The sequence below is a fragment of the Lissotriton vulgaris genome, chromosome 3_1 (assembly GCF_964263255.1).
Source record: "Lissotriton vulgaris chromosome 3_1, aLisVul1.2, whole genome shotgun sequence".
Lineage (NCBI taxonomy): Eukaryota > Metazoa > Chordata > Amphibia > Caudata > Salamandridae > Lissotriton > Lissotriton vulgaris.
Window position 1 is genome coordinate 1280302444 of NC_141689.1, and position 15371 is coordinate 1280317814.

Here is a 15371-nt window from a genome sequence, read left to right on the forward strand (position 1 = left end):
AGTAATCATTTTAAGAATATGATTTTTTATTTTTAGTTTACATTTGATTGGTATTTTTATATGTATACTTTAGGGTTGTGATAAACCAAATAAAGTTAACTTTGACAGACAAAATAGACACTGTCACATTTGAAGTCAACCCGCTCTGCTGTGACCTTCACAAAAACTCAGACAGAGTGACTACCATTGAACAAAAGGTGCATAGCTTGCAGGCAGAGGTTCATACTCTGTGGAACACTGTAATTGACCTCCAAAAATGTGTGGTGCTACTAGATGAATGTGCAGAAGATTCAGAAGGGAGGTCCTGCTGAAACAACTTACACTTTCTAAGATTCCCCGAGAAAGTGGAGAGGCCGTCTGCCGAACTATTCCTAGCATATTGGATCACTTCCACGTTAGCCTCCATGAAGCTCTCTAAGTTCAGGGTCAACAGATTTCAATGTATCCAATGTATCCAGATTACACACAGTGCATGCAAGATCAAAGAAAATCTTCTTTGCTAATGGTGAAACACCGCCTCAGAGATCTAAACCTTAAATACAGCCTCCTCTCCCCAGCCAAGTTGAGGGTTTGAAAGCAATGGCAAAGCATTGTTCTTCTTTGTAGTGAAGGAAGCAAGGACTGTTTGGACTCCAGAGTTCATCCGAGAGAGTGTTCGAGCCGGCCACCACGGGATCGGAGGAAACAGAATACCTGGAAGAACAGTACTAAAATGCGAAGCCCCAGAAGAATATGAGTATGCCCTGATGGAACACTGCAGTCATCAGATCCCTGACACAGGGGACTCATCTCCAGCGCAGCAGATGGACAATGGCCCGAAGGGTGTCCCCTCCAGGGAGAACTAGAGACAAATGCTTGGCTTTGATAAGTACAATGCTGTTAACTGTGGAGAATGATAGAGAGCACATGTTACCACATGAGAGGAAAAGAAGCATAGTTGTTGTATGGGGTTGGAAGGTTCTAGATCCATGATGAGTGCAGTCAACTGGGGGCCTACCCCCCCAGAGGCGGGCACCTGGTTACAGGGCTGGAGGCTTGAACTCGCACAACACTAGTGAGCCTACCACTAGCGTTGCAACATGTTTTGCAGGTAGTTCTTAACTGACCAATGCTGGGAATTAGAGATATCTGGAAAACTGGAATGAATATCAGAAGTTTTTGGTTCTTTGTTATCTAATTTTTTGGGATTTGTTGGGTGATGGGGCGGCAATTGCACATCCTCACCTCATCTCTTTTGGGAATGGGGGGGTATGATAATGCACATGGGGGAGTGATTGTTTCTGTTGGGGTTTGGTCGGGATTTAAGTCCCCACTTTTGTGCCATATCACTGAGTCTGAAATGATGCAAAGGTTTCAATGGCAATAAGTGAAGCAAGAGATTGCATGGCTGCGGAACAGTAGTGAGAATGGAGTATGTGCTTTATGACAGCTCCCATGACAAAATTGATTACATAGGATGTCCTTTGTATAGCCACCTTTGAAAAATGCAGACGAGTATTTGCCTACTTGAAACAGTTTAAAGAAGCTGTGACATGCCTGCAGGGGACACGCATTGGGGGCATTCCTTACAATGTTTAAAGAAGTGATGGAGAGGCCAACGGTATACCACCTTTTACTCTGGATTTGCTAGAAGTGTCCTCGTTTAGGTGGGCCCTCGGGTTCCCTTTCAACATTTACATCTTACTGTGGACCCAGGGGGAAGATATGGTATCCTGCATGGAAAGTTCTACTGTAAAGAAATGTGCATTCTTAATGTGTATTCCCCTTCTGATGACTGTTACTTCTTTTTTCCCACTCTGATGAAAGTGGCAGCTCCATACCTTGGAGCACCGATATGTTAATAGTGTCCTTGATGTCTCCCTGGACTGTGACACCCGGGAGCCCATACTAAGCTCTGGCTGACTGGGACACTACTAGACATTTTGGATGGCATGCACCTATTTGATATTAGGGCACCTGACAGTTTTCTTGCTATTCTCTTGTGTCTGCAACCTTCAGTCAGTTTGACTATTTGTTCTTTTTGGCTGAACTCGGCCAGGTGTGGAAGGAATAACCTATTTACCTAGATACCTTTACAACCATTCACCTGTATTGCTAAGCCTTAGTGGGGCTAGAGTTCGCTCCACCATACCCCTCAGGCAACTTGGTACTGAGACCTTAACAGACCCTCCATTAGTGGGTACCCTCTTGGTAGGACTGGAACGTTATTTTGAGGAAAACTGAGGATCCACCTTGACCTGAACACTCAAATGGGAGGCCATCAAGGTGGTCATTAGGGGTGTGTGTATTAAGACATCCTACAGGGTATGCCAACAAATGGAGAAAGACATACCCATACAGGAGGCAGTGCTGGGAAAGTTGGAAGTGGCACTTTCTGGGGCCCCCCACAGGAAGGCATAGTGGTGTGCGGCATGAGAGGCGCTGTTGACGGACCGGCATAGATTAGAGATACATGTACATGCTACATACCGACAAAAGCTACACATGGAGCGAGATAGAACCCAAGCTTTGTTGGCTCAACTGGTTAATTGATTGGTCCCATTTTGCAGCTTCGAGATGACAGAGGGAATATGGTATACACACAGAACACAATCACTGAGGCTCTGGCAAGGCACCTCTGCGTTGTATATGCGTACCAAACCTCCGACCAACAGGAAGCGAGCCAAGCATTTTTAGACTCTGTCGGGCTCCCCCAGTGGACCCGGTAGCAAATGGGTTCTGAACGCCCCAATGCAAAAAGAGGAAATCTTGCTCGCCATCCAACGTCTTAAGACAGCTAAGAGCTACGGTACAGATGGACTACCGGCAGAATTCTATCAGAGGTTTGCCCCCTTGTTGGCCGATCACTTATTGGAGCTCTATAATGAGGTGCTAGCGGTGGGCACTCTACTGCCCTCCATGTGCGAGGCCATGGTGGTCATGATACCAAAGCCTGATAGAGATCCTCTGATAGCCAACATCTACTGTCTGATTTTCATATTAAATATAGATGTAAAAATACTTAGTGGAATATTGGTGGCATCCCTTCACACAAAGGTATCCCAACTTGTCCATACAGACCGAGCAGGGCTCAAATCTACGTGCTGTACCACTCATAATCTGCGACGCCTGCCACATGTACGGCATGCTCGCGCTTAATGGAAGATGATTATGCATTGGCGCGGTTGGACATCAAACAGGCCTTTGATTCAGTAGATTGGCTCTATCTGTGCAAGGTCCTCCAGTGGGTTGGTGCTGGGGGGGAGTTCCTTAAATGGGTCTGGTTACTTTAGGTGGCTCCTACGGCCAGAATTAGAGTTGTAAACTTGATGTCTAAACCTGTCGATCTTTGCAGAGGCACCTGCAACGATGTTAGTTCTCTAAACTTTTATTCGCAGTGGCCATGGAACAGCTGGCAGCTTCCGTACAAGACAGACTAGGACACTGGGTGATCAGGATGGGAGAGATTAACCATGTGGTCTCCCTTTGCGCTACTGATACTCTGGTCTATTTGCACAAGCCGACGAGTTCAGTGCCACTTCTCAGTGAAGAGATGCGGAAATTTGGAGAGGTGTCGGGACTCTGAATTAATCAAGGAAAATTCAAGCTGATTCCCATTGGTAGACTGGCTGGAGTGTTGCAATCCAAGCTGGAGTGGGGGAGCTGCCATGGGTAAGTGAGGGAAGAAGATATAAATGCATGAACCAATGAATGAATGAATGACATTGTTTTGTAAAGCTTGCAATACCTGAAGGTGTCTTCGCCCTAGGCTGATCAAGAACGGAAAAAAATGAAGGCCAAATAAATAAGTCAACAAACACATGCTCTAAGCCGGCGGAAACAGTCAGGTCTTCAGCTTCTTCCTAAACAGCTGCAGGCTGGGTTTGGGAGCGGAGGGCCATAGGGAGGGACTTCCATAACTTTCCCTCCTGGAATGTCAGTGTCCTCCCACCCTATTTTGCTCAAATAATTATGGGGATATAGCTAGCAAACATGGCCTCTTCATATTTAGATCTTAACTGGCACAGTGATTGATGGACTATGTGAATTACAGGAATAGGCATTGTCGTCAGGACCCACTGAATCTTAGACCTTCAAAATGTTGCTTCGCACTTAAGCAACATTTTGGAGGTCTAAGATTTCCAGGGGTTGAAGCACCAGTTTTCCAAGTCCCTGGTTTTATAGTTAGGAGGCAGTAGCAGTGTCACCAACACCACTACCAAGGGTACAGAATATGGAGGACAACACTTCGAGGGGTAGGACTCACTCCAGCGGAGGCCAGGTGTAGAGTTCAAAGTCCCTGGTGATTATAGTCTGTGTAGCTCATGCAGGAGGCCAGCCAACTAGCCCTTGGAGTCACTTTTAGAGTATCTTGGTCTAAAGAGATTGTCTATTTCTCCTTCAACCAGCAATGCAGACCTCCAGTAGCAGAGCAGTCCTCTGGAAGCAGCAGGGCAGTCCTTTGGGAATTCAGGCAGTCCTTTTGAAATCTTACATAGGTCCAGAAGCATACTGAAGAGGTGTTCTGTGGGTCCAGTATTGATAACTGGTGCCAGTCCTTGAAGTGAGGGAACACTCTAGCCTAATCCTACATCTGGTTCTGGAAGGTACTTCCCTTCCCTTGCCAAGGCTTCAAGAAGTCTGTGGTGACAAAAGGTCAGTGCCAGGTTCCTTTGTTTATTTGCTGGACGCTGCCCTTTGAAGTGTAAGTGGGCAGGGAGCAGCTCCACCCCTGCAATCCTGGCAGGACAGATTATTCTGCCAACATCTAGTATTTTTTTGTCTCACTGTCTGGAAGGAATTTAGAAAATCCAACGGCAGGGACTTTCACTATAATGTGACCAGGGACACTGTCACCTGGCACCAAATAGATAGGAGAAGAAAATGCCAACTTTCAAAAGGAGCATTTTCAGAATTGTGTCTTAAAATCTGATTTTAACATTGAAGAGGATTTTAAATCACAATGCATTTCAATTCAATCTTGGTCCTCCTATCAGATTCTAATCAAAAGTTAGTATCCCTATTAAACATAATTAATGAACCCAATATTCACAAATGGGAATGATAGAACTCACAATAGTGAAAACAAATTCATAGGTTTTTCAGTACCAGAACATGTAAATCTTAAGAACACATGAACTACTTGTTAAATACAATACAATATGATTCTTTAGGTTCAATCTTAGTGGTGACATATGTATTAACAAGCATATGCCAATAGCTCAAACTCTCGCAAACGCAAGACCTATTGCATTGCAAATGCTTGTTTTAATGAACTGTGCAACTACAGATTTGACTCTAGTGAGTCCCCGCCTGTGGCAGCACAGAGTACTGTGAGCCACAGCATCCCAATGCTAGCCGTGTCAGGGGAAGGCCAGATTCCGACAGAGACAGGTATCCCTGAGTCAACATAGAAGGAACAGTTCCACAGTGTCAGGAAGCCACCCGAGCCCTGTGAGCCACGGATTTCTCAAGTCACCAGAGCCTGTGGCCGGGCAGAGAAAAGCAGTGAGCCATGGTGGCACAGAGCTACCTTAGACCGTGGCAGGGAATCCTTTTAAGATGAAGTTTTCTGCAGCTCTGTCTTAAATGCACCAAAATGATTACAAACACAAAATTGTTTTTTCCCCAAGGACTTGCGAGTCTAATAGGCACCAGAGAGGCTCCTGATCATTCACCCACTCCCCGCCTCGTGTTAATTTCTAGGCAGATGCATTCAGGGGCCGGCGGCGCTCAATGGGCTGTGTGGCAGCCGCCCCTAATTGGCGTTAAAGCACTCAGTACTTGGGAGCATATGCGGGGAGGCGGCTCCCAAGTCCCATCAAGCAGTGCACCCACCCACAGGACTCTCAACCCGGAGGGGAAAGGCAGAGCAGAAGCTGAAAGTGTCAGGGTGTGAGGGAGCGGGAACTGGTACGGACCGAGGGACATTACCCCTTGCATTCCGCAGGTGTGGGAGCAGGAAGGGGGTTAATGGAGACCTGCCTTCTACAGGCAGAGAAATCTCCCTATAAGCCCCACAGGCTAGGACACGAGGAAGGGCCAGTTGTTCTGCACTCTGGATCCGCAGTACAAATGGGAAAGGGTTGGGGGGATGCGTACCCCATGGGGGGCATCGATGGAAGGACATTACCCCTGCATTCCACAGACGGGGCCCAGTAAGGGGGTTTATGCACAGGTGCCTCTACAGGCAGAGACATTGCGCTATAAGCCCCACAGGCCAGGCCAAGAGGAAGGGGCAGTGGCTCTGCACTACACTGCAGTATAAATAGGAATGGGTGGATGCGCACCCCATGGGGGTCCTCGATGGAGGGACAGTGGTTTTGCTCCCCTCAGTCAAACAGCCCGGAGGGGATCTTGGTGAGCTGCACTGTACAGGCAGGGCCTAGAATGAGGGCTGCGGGCATCGGACTGAGCCCCACACAGGCAAAGCCCCAGAGAGGGTGCTTCAAGGCTTTGCCCCAGCATGCAGGGGCCCAATGGGGTGTGAGGGGGCTCAATACCTCAGAGAAGAGGTCTGCTTGAATCTCACAGGAAGGGCCATGAGAGGCTGGGAGAGAGTCCCAGAGGATAAAGGCGGTGGTCTCACCCAGCATAAAGAGGCCACTAAACAGGGTGTATCCAGCTCAGAGAGCCTGCAGTGAAGTCTACCCAACAGGTGGATCCAAGGAAGACAGGATCTCGCACAGCTGAGGCAATCCTTTTTCCTCCTAAAACAGTCTATAAATGGTAAAGTTTGTCTAAGGCTATAAGAGTAAATAAATTTGCCATTCAGGTCAGAGTGAGCGTTGGAACTTCAGACTGAGGTGAGCTGGGGCAGAGCAAAAAGTGAGTCTCTCTCGAAGAAGAAACCTAAGTTGGGATCCCAGCTCCCCACTTCATCAGCTTGTGTGATTCTTGGCCTATCGCGCCTCCTTGTATACAGCAACATTCGCAGCTCTTTAAAATGTAAATATTCTTATCTAGCTAATCGAAAGCTTAGAGCGCATCAAACAAAGTTGGTAGGCACTACTGAGAAACGCTGCAAGCAAATGCCGACCACAACAAGCAATGTACCTTTCTTGGATTGAGATATAAATGCATGAACCAATGAATGAATGAATGACATTGTTTTGTAAAGCTTGCAATACCTGAAGGTGTCTTCGCCCTAGGCTGATCAAGAACGGAAAAAAATGAAGGCCAAATAAATAAGTCAACAAACACATGCTCTAAGCCGGCGGAAACAGTCAGGTCTTCAGCTTCTTCCTAAACAGCTGCAGGCTGGGTTTGGGAGCGGAGGGCCATAGGGAGGGACTTCCATAACTTTCCCTCCTGGAATGTCAGTGTCCTCCCACCCTATTTTGCTCAAATAATTATGGGGATATAGCTAGCAAACATGGCCTCTTCATATTTAGATCTTAACTGGCACAGTGATTGATGGATTATGTGAATTACAGGAATAGGCATTGTCGTCAGGACCCACTGTATCTTAGACCTTCAAAATGTTGCTTCGCACTTAAGCAACATTTTGGAGGTCTAAGATTTCCAGGGGTTGAAGCACCAGTTTTCCAAGTCCCTGGTTTTATAGTTAGGAGGCAGTAGCAGTGTCACCAACACCACTACCAAGGGTACAGAATATGGAGGACAACACTTCGAGGGGTAGGACTCACTCCAGCGGAGGCCAGGTGTAGAGTTCAAAGTCCCTGGTGATTATAGTCTGTGTAGCTCATGCAGGAGGCCAGCCAACTAGCCCTTGGAGTCACTTTTAGAGTATCTTGGTCTAAAGAGATTGTCTATTTCTCCTTCAACCAGCAATGCAGACCTCCAGTAGCAGAGCAGTCCTCTGGAAGCAGCAGGGCAGTCCTTTGGGAATTCAGGCAGTCCTTTTGAAATCTTACATAGGTCCAGAAGCATACAGAAGAGGTGTTCTGTGGGTCCAGTATTGATAACTGGTGCCAGTCCTTGAAGTGAGGGAACACTCTAGCCTAATCCTACATCTGGTTCTGGAAGGTACTTCCCTTCGCTTGCCAAGGCTTCAAGAAGTCTGTGGTGACAAAAGGTCAGTGCCAGGTTCCTTTGTTTATTTGCTGGACGCTGCCCTTTGAAGTGTAAGTGGGCAGGGAGCAGCTCCACCCCTGCAATCCTGGCAGGACAGATTATTCTGCCAACATCTAGTATTTTTTTGTCTCACTGTCTGGAAGGAATTTAGAAAATCCAACGGCAGGGACTTTCACTATAATGTGACCAGGGACACTGTCACCTGGCACCAAATAGATAGGAGAAGAAAATGCCAACTTTCAAAAGGAGCATTTTCAGAATTGTGTCTTAAAATCTGATTTTAACATTGAAGAGGATTTTAAATCACAATGCATTTCAATTCAATCTTGGCCCTCCTATCAGATTCTAATCAAAAGTTAGTATCCCTATTAAACATAATTAATTAACCCAATATTCACAAATGGGAATGATAGAACTCACAATAGTGAAAACAAATTCATAGGTTTTTCAGTACCAGAACATGTAAATCTTAAGAACACATGAACTTCTTGTTAAATACAATACAATATGATTCTTTAGGTTCAATCTTAGTGGTGACATATGTATTAACAAGCATATGCCAATAGCTCAAACTCTCGCAAACGCAAGACCTATTGCATTGTAAATGCTTGTTTTAATGAACTGTGCAACTACAGATTTGACTCTAGTGAGTCCCCGCCTGTGGCAGCACAGAGTACTGTGAGCCACAGCATCCCAATGCTAGCCGTGTCAGGGGAAGGCCAGATTCCGACAGAGACAGGTATCCCTGAGTCAACATAGAAGGAACAGTTCCACAGTGTCAGGAAGCCACCCGAGCCCTGTGAGCCACGGATTTCTCAAGTCACCAGAGCCTGTGGCCGGGCAGAGAAAAGCAGTGAGCCATGGTGGCACAGAGCTACCTTAGACCGTGGCAGGGAATCCTTTTAAGATGAAGTTTTGTGCAGCTCTGTCTTAAATGCACCAAAATGATTACAAACACAAAATTGTTTTTTCCCCAAGGACTTGCGAGTCTAATAGGCACCAGAGAGGCTCCTGATCATTCACCCACTCCCCGCCTCGTGTTAATTTCTAGGCAGATGCATTCAGGGGCCGGCGGCGCTCAATGGGCTGTGTGGCAGCCGCCCCTAATTGGCGTTAAAGCACTCAGTACTTGGGAGCATATGCGGGGAGGCGGCTCCCAAGTCCCATCAAGCAGTGCACCCACCCACAGGACCCTCAACCCGGAGGTTATATAACAATTGTTGAAAGCACTATGACAACTCAGCTCTTTAATTTTAGCATTTCCACAGAAATCAACAAGTGAATGATGTATTGCCAACATAGGGCCTGATTCACACAGGTAAACTTAGCCAAACGCCTATCGTTACTACCCGTAAATGCCCTTTGTGAATACCCAAAGCCTAAAAGTTAGACTTTTGTCTCAGTTTACCCTTGTGAATTGGGCCCATAACCTTTAGGTTTTCTCACATATTATGGCAAAAGGACTTGGATTTAAACCACAACCTATTTGTAAAGTATGACTACAATTCACACTATTTGAGATCTGCCCATACCTTTTTTAAATGAAGTACTATTTGTACATAACATTTTTATAGTAGTTGAACTCAGCACCATGTAGACTTTACTGTACAGGCAGGGTAGAGGGTACAGGGACAGGCGGCAGCCATTTGACCATGCTTGGCATTTGGGAGTGGCAATGGTTGTTCAACAGAACACTTAGTGTAGATAGGAGGGGCAAACACAGGTCAATGTAATATGGTGGCAAAAACGAGGGAGCAGGGACATCAAGATAAATTTAGGGAAGTGCTAACACATTGGACCATGCATGGCAGGAGGAAAGGAACTGGTGCATGGACTCAGAAAACAGAGCATAAGGAGGAGGTAGATGGGGCTGCAATCTAAGTGTTTAAGGCAGGCGGAAGGGAGCAGGGTCATGGACTCAGACAATGAATGGCAAGGAAGGGGAGTAGGAGCAGCAAGCTTTAATGGGGCAGCCCAATGCTAGGCCAAGCCTTGTGTTCACACACCCTCCACCATGCATTGTGATGGAGATATTACTTAGTTTCAACGTTAGTAATAGCCATTGTAGATTGCTTAAGGAAAAGAGGTATAGATGTGATTGGTAGTGTACCCCCTTGCCTAGTCCCATCTGAAACATCAGGAATTATTCGTCAGATGCAAGGCTATGGGTTCTCTAATAACAGGGGCACAAAAATCTCTATAAAACTTAAAGACATTCAAATACCGGTAGGTAGAAATCTAGGAAACAGAGAAATTAACATTTTAGGTGCCGATGCCCGAAGGCTTAGTAGTCCCAATGTGGAGGATGAGGTAGCTAAGTGGAGCTGGTTAGCTGGTACCCTGAATGGGTCAAAAATATCCACTACAAATCCCAAAGTGCGGGGGGAGCCAATTGGTAAGAATCCTATCCTGGATTGTAGCTAGGGTAGGAAAAAGTAGTTGCAAGCTTAAATCACTATTGGAATATGACCCCAAAATGATTTGCCTCCAGGAAACATGGATGGGGGAGTATTTTCAGTTTGAGAACTTTTATGTGTATTGTTGTACAGCAAAAAAATCTGTAAAAGGGCATGCCAGTGGTGCTTTACCTATTTTACTCAGCTGTGCCATCAGATGGGATCCTGTGATCTATAAGCACCCCTCAAAATGCTGTATTGGAGTGAAGTTGAGGATTGGTGAAGATAACTTGGGGCAAGCAGTTTCTCTTATACTGGTAAACATGTGTATTCCTCCAGGGAGAGCGTCCAACGCATTGGTCGATTCAATCTGTACTTTTGTGCAAGGTTAAGTAACAACGAAGAATGCTCACTTATAATGATGGTGGGTAACTTTAACGCAAAGCTATCCAAAAGCGCAGTTATGTCTTTTTCAAACCTTGAATTGGAGGAGGTATGGTCCATCCCAGATTCTGAATTGCCGGTCCATCTAAGATCAGATAAACAAGGCTTGTTATTTCTGCATAATCGGAGAACTTTAGACCTTGTAACGTTAAATGGAAGATTTTCAGAGGACTCTCCTGCTGCTTATACCTTTCGGGCGCATATGGTCACTCCCTAATTGATTACATGGCAGTATCTTACCAACTATTTAATGTATGTTCACATTTTAAGGTATTCTCCACAAACATGAGTGACCACAGTATTTTAGCTGTAAATATGGATATAGAAATGGAGAATCCTGAACACTAGAATGAGAGGGATGAAAAGGTCTCATATATTCGCAATAACGGGCGTACTGCTGGTCAAATGATTTGCTTCTACATTTTAAAATGTTCTTTGAAAATACTGCCTTTATTTCCACCCAAGAAACCCTGGTTCACAGGTTTGAAAGAGTCTTGGCTACAATTAGAACCTTTGGAAGAAAGAAGCAAGTCATCAGTTTTGCACCATTAGTAACATGCCATGGGAAATTAAAAAACTGAATCGGGAAATTTACGGTTTAATTAGAGACCAATTTAGGCAGCCCACGATACAAAGGCATAGAGAAATTAATAGACTGAATCAAGTCCGTAAAAGGAAAATGACATCGGATCATAGAAGGGTTGAAGACTCAAAATGGGCTAGACTTCATGAGGTTGCTCTTTCTGGGGACATTAGGAATGTAGAGGTGGGCCTCAGCAAGGCCTACCAGTCATGGGCGTCCGCAGACATTTTTCCAGGGGGGGGGGGGGGGCAAAATGTTAACGTCATCACCATCCTCTGACATGATGTGTGCCAGGTGGGGCACAAGAAACACTGAGGCGCAGAACTGGGATAGACTCAGTTAAATGCCAGGAATCCAGGACATGTGACTGACCCTGCCACAGGCCAACAAACACCACCTGTAGAGAAAACGCTAAACTTTCTGACAAGGTGCTTTATCTCTGTCTGCTAGGTGTGCAGACTTCCGGGTCCTCGATCTGACACCAGTCAAGGCTGTCTTCAGCACGATTCAATTTTTATCAGAATACTTTAAAACAGCCTATGATTAAAGCACCAGATTAAATATACTGTATGCACAGTGTATGTTAGGGATTATTTGTAGCACACATATTTACCAATATTGGCTTCTTGGTGCTAGAATTCATGATAACTTTTATCCAAAGTTAAAGCACAACGTCAAAGTTAGTAATAATTAATGCATCAATCATACACGCTAGTGATTCGCCAATGGGTGCTCCCTTTACTAGATTTCCCCGGGCATTGCTAAATTTTACACACATTCAATTAATTTATACACAATAACATGTATAGGTCCAAATGTTAGCTATATTTTTGAAAAGAAACTTAGAGTCCCTCTACGTGTAGTCCATGTCAAACTGACAACGTGCGCACGTCTAGGGATACAATAATGGCCAGCTCCCTTATGCGGAAGCCCGGCACCGTAAATGTGTGGCACGTGCGGCGCCTGCAGCGGCGGCACATCACAGGTCCAGGGATGCTGAGTCTTACACAGTGGTCAAAGTGGGGGAAAGCAGTAGGGGAACAGTGGGCGGAGAATCAGAGGGCGGGAATAACCCAAGAATTGGATCTGTGGGTGGAGCCAGAGGTGTGGCCAGAATGTGAAGACATCCCAATTTTTAGTATTTGTTTGGCATTTCACTGCCCAGTTTAATCAACCAATGAATATGCAGGATTATTTAAGGTTATAATGAGTTATTGACATTAAAATATATTCACAAAGTGGGATATGCTTCTAATCACAGAATGTACCAAATACGATAAAATGTGGAAACACAAGCCATTTGTCTCAGAGCCATGGAGTTTGTCATCAGCACTACTCCCTTTTTCCACAACAGCAGTTCAAACATGAATGGCAAAATATCCTAGTTTGCAAATGTTTTCTCTAAAATGATGGCTTTGCCATATTTGCCTCATAATGCAAGATCTGCTGCATGATCTGACCATTTAAACTAATAAATTGTTTGTAGCTCAAACATATCAAAAGTTAATATAAAATGTGACTTGTGTTGCTGCAGAGTAGATGGCCTACTGTAAAGGTTGACTGCCCACCTTTCTCACTGCTGCGTTTGTATGTTACACTGGTACTAATAATGCAAAATCTTTCCAGAGACTGTTAGCATGTGTACACACGTCAAAATAATAAAATATCTGAAAATATACTGCATTACGCTGCAGCCTTTTTTTAATGCATAATTTAGTCAACACTACCACATAATGTTGTCATTATTTTCTGCATAATTAATTCCAGTGGCCCCACAGCAGGCAGCACATGTTAAAAGTGCTTGTGAATGAAGCAGGGAGACTGTGAAGTTTGCGAACTTAGTTTGGTGTGCGTGCAAATCCTGCATTGACAATCCCTGGTGAGTTGCAGCTACTACTGCTGAAACAAGGCCAATGGAGGTACCTATGGGTGAGGCAGACTGGCCTCAAGGGCAGGGCCAGCCATAGCACTGGTGGTGTCATGTGCATTAATGTTTGTTAGTGCCCCCCAATGACCACCTCTGCCATGGATTCCCTCACTACCACCCTTTAACTGTGCCCCCAAGTTTCCATAACCACTCTCTCTCAGGTGCATTTAATTTGATTTACAGCGCAACTCATACCATTGTAGAGTTTCAGAGCACTTTACATCAAACATAATACACAGAGACAATCAATATGTGTGTAAATCATTGTATAGAAAATGTTACATAATACTAAGGATTACAAGGTGTAGGAGTCACATGACAACCATACTAGTAGCCCGTATAGTTTCATAGTGATTGGTCTGGAGAAACACAATACCCGGAATTTAAAACGTAATACCATGGTTCTCCTTTATAATCAGAATTGATTTCTGTCCAAAAGAACACTTTTTACGACATAAGGATAATCAAAGACTGGGGGGGGGGGGACATAACACTCTAATTTATACCTTGCAGTTTGTATGCAGCTCTTAGATGACAGTTAATAGCTCACTGTTCTAGGTTAGGATTTTAACTTATAAACTGCAAGTAACAAAAGGATCTCTCTGACAAAAGCTGTAGCCCACTGACCTATTTACATTATGTGCACTTTGTGATCTGCATATCGCATGTTCTTGGCAGCCGGTACATTAACCCTCTGAGCTACCTTTCCATGAGTCAAAACTTCCACTAGACAAAATTCCAATCTCTCTCTAGGAAGAACATTAATCACCAGAGTCATCATGACATTTTTATTGTTGCCGAAAATGACTAGAGGCAAGGAAGGAGGCAGCAAGCGTTTTTAAAACAATAATATACTTGCAAACATGATGCCTCTACCTAAAGTCAGCACCCGGTGCGTTCAAACTGGTTGCACCGCCCTAGAGCTGGCCCTTCTCAAGGGTCCTGGTACCTCGGTGACTGTTGTTCTAGGGTGTGCTGCATCATAGGCCTGCCCGCAAGACTGGAGGTGCAGCTTCAGTATGGATAGTGGTGGACAAGCCTTGAAGGTTAACCTACACGTGTCATGCTAGGGTCCACCTGCTGGTGCGAAGACACCAGGACTTCTAAGGTGTTGCGAAGCCTTCTAAGGTCTAGCATGTGATTGTGCTCTCGCAGGAGAGTGGTCTGGTGGGCTGGTTATTAAGGCTGAACCTGGTTCCCAGTTCCTAATTCAGCAGCTCTGACCATAGTGCCACATCCTCTCCCCCACTGAACACCGTACTGCCCCACTGAGAAACTCCCACTGTCTTCAACTACAACCCAATTGTTGCCCGCTATAAACACCTGGATGCGGCTCAATTTAAATGACGCACTAGAAAAGAGCAATATGCGGTCTACAAAAAAAAAAAGTAACAACATCCTGGAAAAAGCAAACACTTATAGGGAATGCAAATTTTAGCAAACCATGGGAAATGTAAGCAGGAACAACATGGTTACCTTAATGCTTTTACACTCACTATTCAGAAATCAGTGAGTGCTTTTGTCTGAAAAGTTAAGGACACAACTACAGGACCCTGAATTGACCCATTTCAATGGCCATTGCTTATATCCTTACAAAACGTAAGCAGTATGGTAAAAAGACCACATCTCTGGACGCAGAGCCGCAGCACACATTTTGTTTTCCAATCCACACATTGCAGTACCTACAGGATTGGTGCACTAGTTCCAAGTCCAGGGAAAACAAAGACAAGAAAACAAAAATAGCGCTTCACTTGCAAACTCTGTAAAAGTGGCGCTAATGTGTTCAGTATGAATAAAATCAGTTTGGCCAGTTTGCTACCACTCTTTCTTACTTCATTTAGTTATTTATCTATTTTTCATATTTTTAGCCTTTTATTCCCAATGCTGCACTTTGGAATTAAAATGTCAGAAAAATATGGCATTTCCAGCAAAAGCGTCTTTATTTTTTGGATCCATTTCACAGGGAAGCAAATAAAAGAAAGGAGAGGAAAGAGAGTGAGAACCC